At 35.1% G+C, this 9,589-nt stretch overlaps 1 pseudogene; it reads left to right on the top strand.

Moving 5' to 3' along the window:
• Positions 1-363: 363 nt before the first annotated feature.
• LOC114031507 lies at positions 364-1,012 on the top strand (annotated as a pseudogene).
• Positions 1,013-9,589: the final 8,577 nt, after the last annotated feature.

Here is a 9,589-nt window from a genome sequence, read left to right as displayed (position 1 = left end):
AGTGGAAAAGGCATTATTTTAGAATCATAGAGGCTAACTCAAGCCTTCTTATCCAACCCCCTCATTTTACAGCTGAGGAAAATGAGCCTCAGAGAGGTTAGATGACTTGCCCAAAGCAATACATGTAGTACGTGTCAGAGGATTTAATAAGAGGTATGGTAGTAGGACTTGAAATAGTATATAAGTAGAACTGACCAAGAAAAGATTTTCCCAAAAATTTGAAAATTTAATATTTGCTATATTTTAATATAGCTTGCATAGCTAGTTTTTAAAATATTTCTAATTGGTGGCTTGTGGTCAGTTGTGCCACCTGCCCACTCTTCCCACTCTTCCCTGGAGCTCCACAGCAAAGGTCACCACACTATGGACACAGCCAAGGACTATGCCAGAATCCTGATAAGGCCCTTGGCTTTTGTGGCATCATAGACCAAACAAGTCCTGTTAATTCCCCTTATGCATTCATCTCAGTCTTTCCAGGTCTCCAATCACGACTGAGCAGCCGGCATGGGGTGACAGCCAGCACACTGAAGGAACTTATTGGCAAGACTGTGGATGCCCTAGCAAGTGCTACTGGGCTAGTTACTTTAGTGTTAGAAGAAGATGGCACAGTTGTGGATACAGAAGAATTCTTTCAGACCCTATAAGATAATACACATCTCATGATCTTGGAAAAATTACAGAAGTGGACACTGGGTCCTAAATATGTTATTCAGAAGCAAAAAAAGTCTGGAATAGCAAGAGTCACTTTTGGCTTGTATAAGATGAATCCTAAAGACTTCTAGGATGTTTAATCATGAAAGCTACCATGTATGAGATATATTCTGTGTCCTATGACATCAAATGTACATCTACCAAAACTATGCCGAGGCACTTCTTGCTGTTTATGTCCTATGCTGCCCAAGTCACCAGACAATTTCTCATCTACACTGGAAATTACATGTTATGTGTGCTTAATGACACTGGTAATTCTATTTCTTCTCTGAAACCAAGAACCAAGGGGTGGCTCCTATAGGGAGACAGTGCCTTTCATTAAAGGAATTGTAGCAGGCTCTGTTAGTTTCCTTCCCAATGTTAACTTTTAAATGACTGGCTTCAGGGATGCTGCCTTAAATTTTTAGGCATATCATTTGCAAATAGTTGGCCACTACTGCTCAATACTAATGATGCAGGTAAATGTTAGCTGTGGCCAGCTTTTTGTTTCCTAGGAAATTCCTTTATACTAATGAGCCTGGAAGAAAGGGTATACACAATATGCTTTGGTGGCTTACTCACTGCAGTAGGCAGGGTCCTCTGTATATCCATATGTGTGTCTCTGAAAGCTAGTTTTCATGTGCAATCACACCTCTAGCAAGCAAATGTAGGAAAAGCACTTTTGGGTCTTTAGTCTAGATCATTGATGCCACATGAAGAAATAAAGAACTGGCAAACAGTATGTATGCATGTATGTATATATACCTATATCTATAGAAATAGATATATATATTTCTAATCTGTGATTGAAAATTTTCTAGTTTACTCACAATATATTCATCTGCTATGAAAATAGCTATTTGAAATGATTTGAGTTCCTTAAAGATCTTTACTGAATAAAAATTAAATAATAGGCATTATGAGAAATCAGACTAAAAATATATTAAAAGGTATATGTTTCTTATGTAGAATTTAATAAGCATATATGTGTCAGTACAATAAAAACAAAGAGTACTGATTTTAAAGGTGAGCCAAGGCTTAAACAGAAACTATGAAAAAGTGTCTAGATGTGCATTAACCCCTTTAAGTTTCTTTAAGTACCTATGAGTCTTCTAATTCTTTGATAAGAACCTTTGAGCTTAAGGTTTTATCTGCTAGTATAAAGGGTTGAAAGTTTCCCCTCAGTTCAGATAAATGGTTACAGCCTTTTTTTTTCCTTCACATTATTCAAATAGATTTTTTTTTTTTTACAATAGGCTACTTTTACAATCAGTTACAGAATCTGAGAGTTTGAACGGATCTCAGCAGCCACCTAGCAACCATTCATTCATGGAAGGAATCACTACCATAACATACTGGACAATGGAATAGACATGCAGCATCTCCTTGAAAACATCCCAGGAGGATGACCCCATCACCTCTCCAGAGAGAGTCTAGTCTGCTTTTGGATAGCTCTGTTAGGAAGTTTTTCCTGACACCAAGACTACATTTGATTCTCTGCAGCTACCATCAGTCATTGCTTGATTTTTGCTATCTAAATCTAATAAATAGTGTGTAAAACAGGAAGATTTCTATGTGTGTTATTCCTGTGCAAAATTCAGAATTTTAATTTTAAAAATCTTTACATTTTGTCAAGTTATGCAAAGTCACTTCCTAGAAATTTAATTCAGGATTTCGTTTGAGGAGAGGAATGGGGGTTTGCAGACTAAACATACTTTATCCCCATCCCCAGATTTTATCTAACCTAAAGGCAGACTGGCATTATGGGTAGAGGTAGCCACAGCATCTGGATTTAAGTCCAGCCTCTGACTTGAACAAGTTATCTGATAAGTATAAATGGCTTAATTTCTCAGGGCCCCTAAGAAACTGTTTAAGATTATGAATTAGAGAAACGGTACAGCTCTGTCTTGGGGAAGGGAATTTTCTAACCAAGAGTGCCTCCACCAGTATAATCACAAGTCTGGAACAGTCTCTTATTTCACCCTTCCCCCCTTACACCCCATAGCCCCAACTAATCTATTAGGATCATTAAGAAGCCTGCCCCACCCCATCCTCAAAAAGTGATATCTACTTCTTCAGTTCCTATTTAGAGTCTAGAATACTTATCCCTTCCACATCAGGACTTTCCCCATCCTGATTTCAGTATATCACAGATTAGCATTAGAAATTAAATGGGAATTTTTGAGGAGTTTTTGGGAAACTGCAGACATGCAAAGGCCAGAAGACAACACAGAAAAAGTTTAGAAACTCAGAAATGCACAAAATATATGCGTTGTATTGTATAATATCAACATATTTTATCTTTTAATACTATAAATGCCCCGCAAAAGAAAGATTAAAAATTCAGACTTCTTCTCTGGTATGAAGCGAAGGCCAAAAAATTTTATGAGATTTTCCAGATTGTAGGGGCACCATGCTTCTAACCCCTACAATATGGAAGGAATAACTGTGTATTCCATTGTGGAATAAGCCAAATGAGACTAGAATCCAGGTCTCCTAACACTGGTTTAATACTCTTTCTACTACACCATATTGACTAATCTATCTACATAGTTTTTTCTTTTTTTAAAAAAATCTCAACTTCACTTAATCTTAGTCTGAATCTTAGGGTAAGAATCTTGTAGTGCCAGCCTCTGTTTAAAAGTTTCTGTGCCTACTTCTTTCTAGCTGCTTACATTATCAGCATGAGCTGTCCTTTTTCTTCTAGGCTAATTAACTCTGCAACACCACCTACCCTAGAAGCTGTTTCTTTTACAGTGAAGCCAGGCTCCAGTTGCTGCCTCTCTGTATATTTCTTTCCTTCTCTCCTTTCCTCCTGTCCTTAAGTTCAAAACTGCTTGAAATAAAAATATGCTGGTCATTTATCTGATGTCTTCCATCAATGACTAAGGATAATTCTAATTTACTCCTCTTTATGTTATTTATAAGAATCTTTAATATTATGCTTTATAAGCAATGTTTCTTGTTCAGGCATTTCAGTTGTGTCTGACTGTTTATGACCCCATTTGGGGTTTTCTTGGTAAAGAGACTAGAGTGATTTGCCATTTCCTTCTCCAACTCATTTTATAGATGAGGAAACTAAGACAAATAGGGTGAAGTGACTTGCCTGCTGTCACACTGCTAATAAGGGTCTGAGACCAGACTTGAACTTGGGTCTTCCTGACTCCAGGCCTGGTACTCTATCCCCTGTACCTCCTAACACCACCTTAAGAAATACCTCACTTGGCATTAAAAAGGATTTAACTCAACTCTGTATTTTATAATCTGACTTTTGGTCAGAGTAAAATTAATTGTTGCAATTACTTTCTGCCTCCCCCTGTACTCATCCCCATCACTATCTTAAAGATATTGACTAGGCTAAATACTGTGAAATAGATAGAAAGCCAATCTTGAACTAAGTACTACCTGGTTCAAGACCCACCTGACAAATACTGATTGTGTGACCCTGGACAAGTCATTTAACCTCTTAGAATCCCAGGCCATTCTCTAAGACTATAAACATCATATCTGGTCGTACCTGCACTGGTAGAGTGAATATCTTCATTGGGAGTTCCAGTGAAATCAAAGGTCTTGAGTTAACTGCTTTATTTTCTGTACACATATATTACACTAACAGGAAGGAGAGTGGGCTCTGAGTTCTTCACTTGTTTCCTGCCCATTCCTCTAAGTCCGTTAGGATTTTCCTTTGGACTTAGCTCTTATCTCCATTACACTCAGGCAGATAGAGCAGCAACAAAGGAGACCGAGACCTGACAATGGTTGCAGAGGTGCTAACAAGGCTTGGCAGGGAGGCTAAAGAACCACGGGGAATCAAGTCATTACCAATTGACAAAAGAAAGAAAATATGGAACCTAGGTTCAAATCCTCTCAGAACTAAATAAATCTAAACAAAAAAATAAACAAGAAAGAAGTTAAGGAGGTGAATAGAATTTAGGAAAGTTAGATATGGGAGACTTCCAGAGAAAACTGAATTGGAATAGAAAAGAATATACCCTTTTCTCAGTGGTACATGGCACCTAACTTGACCATGTATTGGGGCATAAAGAACTCACAACCAAATGAAGAAAAACAGAAATGTTAAATATACCCTTTTCAGATCATAGTGCAATAAAAAAAAACATTCAATAAAGGGCCATGGAAACATAAATTGAAAATTAATTGGAAACTAAATAATCTAATACTAAAGAATGAGTGGGTCAAAGAACTAATCATGAAACAGTCAATAATTTAATTAAAGAGAATGAAAACAATGAGACAATATGCCAAAATTTATGGGATGCAGCCAAAGTAGTACTTAGGGGAAATGTTATATCTCTCAATGCTTACATCAATAAAATAGAGAAAGAACAGATTCATGAATTGAACATGCAACTAAAAAAAAAAACAGAAAGAGAACAAATTTAAAACCCTCCATTAAACATTAAATTGGAAATCCTGAAAATCAAAGGAGAGATTAATAAAAGTAAGAAAATTATTGAACTAATAAATCGAGCTAGGAGCTGCTTTTATGAAAAAAAAACAATAAAATAAACCATTGATTAATTTGATTTTTAAAAAAGAAAGAAAAAAACCAAATTACCAGTATCAAAAATGAAAAGAGTTAATTGACCAACAAATGAAGAACTTAGAGCAATTATTAGGAGCTATTTTGACCAATTATATGCCAATAAATTTGACAATCTAAGTGAAATGGATGAATAATTTTAAAAAATATAAGTTGCCCAGATAACAGAAGAGGAAACATAATATTTAAATAACTGTATTTTAGAAAAAGAAATTGAAGAAGCCATCAATGATCTCCTAGGAAGAGTGAAAACAGAAAGAAATTGAAGAAGCCATCAATGATCTCCTAGGAAGAGTGAAAACAGAAAGAAAACTATAGACCAATTTCACTAATGAATATTGATGCAAAAAATTTAAATAAAATACTAGCAAGGAGATTACAGCACTATATTATAAAGATCATACACCATAAGTAAGTGGGATTATACCAAAAATGCAGGACTAGTTCAATATTAAGAAAAGTATCAGCATAATTGACCATATCAATAACAAAACCAACAAAAAAATCTTATGATTATCTCAATAGATGCAGAAAAAGCTTTTGACAAAATATGGCACTCATTCCTATTACAAACTCTAGAAAGCATAGGAGTCAATGGAGCTTTCCTTAAAATTATAAGTAATATTTATCTAAAAGTATTAGCAAGTCTTATCTGTAATTGGGATAAGCTAGAAGCTTTCCCAGTAAGATCAGAGGTGAAGCAGGGATGCCTATTATTACCACTATTATTCAATGATGTGCTAGAAATGCTAGCTATAGCAGTAAGAGAAATCAAAGGAATTAGACTAGACAATGAGGACACAAAACTATCACTCTTTACAGATGATATGATGTTATAGTTGGAGAATCTCAGAGAATCAACTTTAATTGAAATAATTAACAACTTTAGCAGAGTTGCAGGATATAAAATAAACCCACATAAATCATCAGCATTTCTATATGTTACCCACAAAGTCCAGTGGCAAGAGATAGACAGAGAAATTCCATTTAAAATAACTGTGGACAATTACAGTCAGTTAGGTGATGCAGTAGTTAGTAGTTAGTAGCAGAGCACTGGACTTGGAATCAGGAAGACTCATCTTCATGAGTTCAAGTTTGGCCTCAGACACTTAGTTGCTGTATGACCCTGGGCAAGTCACTTAATCCTGTTTGCCTCAGTTCCTCATCTGTAAAATGAACTGGAGAAGAAAATGGCAAATCACTCTAGTATCTTCACCAAGAAAACCTCAAATGGGGTCATGAAGAGTCAGACATGACTGAAAAATGACTGAACAACAAAACCACCACCAACAAAGTCCAGCGGCAAGAGATAAAAGGGGAAATTCGATTTAAAATAACTATAGACAATATAAAACATGTGGGAGTCTACCTGCCAACACAAACTCAGGAACTATATGAATATAATTATAAAACAGTCTTCACACAAATAAAAATATGTCTAAACAATTGGAAAAATAGTTATTACTCAAGGGTAAGTCAAGCCAATTTAATGAAAAATGACAGTTCTACCTAAATTTATATACTTATTCATTGCCATACCAATCAAATTACCAAAAATTATTTTGTAGAGCTAGAAAAAATAATAACAAAATTCATCTGAAAGAACAAAAGGTCAAGAACATCAAAGGAATTAATGAAAAAAAAATGTGAAGGTGGCCTAGCCATACCAGATCTCAAACTATATTACAATGTGGTAATCATCAAAACAATCTGGAACTGGCTAAGAAATAGAGTGGTGGATCAGTAGAATAGATTAGATACCCGATAAACAACAGGAATTGACCATATTAATCTTGTGTTTGATAAATGCAAAGACCCAGACTTTTGGAACAAGAAAGAACTCACTATTTGACAAAAACTACTGGGGAAAGTGGAAAACAATTTGGCAGAAACTAGGCAGAAATTTAGGAACCTCACACTATATACCAAGATAAGGTCAAAATGGGGACATGATTTAGACATAAAGCATGACACCATAAACAAAGTAAGGGATCATGAAATAATGTACTTGTCAGTTCTATGGGTAAAGGAAGAATTTATTGCCAAACAAGAGATAGAGAGCATTATGGGATGTAAAATGGATAATTGTTATTACTTAAATTTAAAAACCAATGCAGACAAAATTAGAAGGAAAGCAGAAAACTGGGGGAAAAGTTTTATAGCAAGTTTCTCTAAGAAAGGCTTTATCTCTCAAATATATAGTCAAATATATAATAACACAAGTCATTCCCCAATTGATAAATGGTCAAAGGATATGAACAGGCCATTTTCAGATAAAGAAATCAAAACTATTTACAGTCATATAAAAATGCTCTAAATTGCTATTGATTAGAGAAATGCAAATTAAAACAACTCTGAAGTACCACCTCACACCTATCAGATTGACTAATATGACAGAAAAGAAAAATGACAAATATTAGTGGAGCTATGGGAAAATTGGGACACTTGCATTGTTGATCGAGTTGTGAACTGATTCAACCATTCTGGAGAACAATTTGAAACTGTGCCCAAACTGTGCCCTGTAAAACTGTGCCCTTTGACCCAGCAATACCACTATGAGGTCTGCATCCCAAAGAAATTAAAACAAAAAGGAAAAGGACCTATATGGACAAAAATATTGATAGCAGCTCTTTTTGTGGTGGCAAAGAATTGGAAATTGAGGGGATATCCATCAATCAGGTAATGGCTGAACAAGTTGTGGTATATGAATGTAATGCAATACTATCGTGCTATAAGAAGTGATGAGCAGGCAGACTTCAGAAAAACCTGGAAAGACTTGAATGAAACAATGTGAAGTAAAATGAGTAGAACCACAAGAACGTCGTACACAGTAACAGCAATATTGTATAATGATTAGCTGTGAATGATTTAGCTATTCTCAGCAATACAAAGATCCAAGACGATTCTGAAAGACTTACGATGAAAAATGCTATCCGCCTCCAGAGAAAGAATTGATAGAATATGAATGGAGATCAAAGATTTTTAAATTTTTTTTAATTTTTAAAAATTTTAAATTTTTTTATTTTTAAAAAAAATTTTAAACATTTTTTGTTAAAATTTTTATTTTAAATTTTAAAAAATTCTTTACTAAAATTTTCATTATTTTTCTTTTGTGGTTTGTGTTTTCTTTCAAAACATGATTAATATGGAATTATGTTTTGCATGATTGCACACGTAACCTTTATCAAAGTGTTTTCCTTCTCAATGCGGGGGGAGGAAAGTGAAGGTAGAAAAAATTTGCAACTCAAAATTGTAAAAAAAATAACAAACCATACACACAAAGGTTAAAAATTGTTTATTCATGTAATTGGAAAAAATAAAATATTAAAATTTAAAAAGAAATAGTGGGAGCTACCAGAGTCAGCTGAGTAATATGGTCAGACCTGTATATTAGGAAAATCACTTTATTTTTTTTTGGCTTCTTTTATTTTATTTTTATTTTTTTAAATAAATTTATTTATTTTTAGTTTTCAACATTTACTTCCACAAGATTTTGAGTTCCAAATTTTCACCCCATCTCACCCCTTCCCCCCACACCAAGATGGCATGCATTCTGAATACCCCTTCCCCTAGTCTGCCTTCCCTTCTATCTCTCCCCCCATTCTCTTATCCCCTTACCCTTCTATTTTCCTGTATGGCAGGATAGATTTCGGTACCCCATTTCTTGTATTTCTTATTTCCCAGTTGCATGTGAAAACATTTTTTTTTAAACATGTGTTTTTAAAACTTTGGGTTCCAAGTTGTCTCCCTTCCTCCCTCCCCACCCACCCTTGTTGAAAAGGCAAGCAACTCAATATAGGTTATACATGTGCAGTTATGCAAAACACTTCCATAGTAGACATGCTGTGAAAAACTAACTCTATTTCCCTTAATCCTATCCTCCCCCCCATTTATTCTATTCTTTCTTTTGACCCTGTCCCTCCTCAGAAGTATTTGTTTCTGATTACCCCCTTTCCCAATCTTCTCTCCTCTCTATCATACCCCTACTCTCTTGTCCCCTTCCCCACCTATTTTCCTGTAGGGTAAGACAGATTTCCATACCCAATTGACTGTGTATGTTATTCCCTCCTTAAGTCAAATCCTATGAGAATAAGATTCACTCATTCCCTCTCACCTTCCCCTGTTTCCCCTCTATTGTAAGAGTCTTTTCTTTTCTGTTTTTTTTCTTGTGAGATAATTTACCCCATTCTACCTCTCCCTTTCTCCTTCTCCTAGTATAATCCTCTCTCACCCCTTAATTTTATTCTCCAGATCAACTCACCCTGTGCCCTCCATCTATCTATTCATCTATCTATCTATCTATCTATCTATCTATCTATCTATCTATCTATCTAT

Source organism: Vombatus ursinus, unplaced genomic scaffold (assembly GCF_900497805.2).
Source record: "Vombatus ursinus unplaced genomic scaffold, bare-nosed wombat genome assembly UNPS02015175.1, whole genome shotgun sequence".
In the NCBI taxonomy this organism is placed as follows: domain Eukaryota; kingdom Metazoa; phylum Chordata; class Mammalia; order Diprotodontia; family Vombatidae; genus Vombatus; species Vombatus ursinus.
The sequence above is the reverse complement of the archived record's forward strand: the minus strand, read 5'-3'. Positions and strand labels throughout refer to the sequence as shown.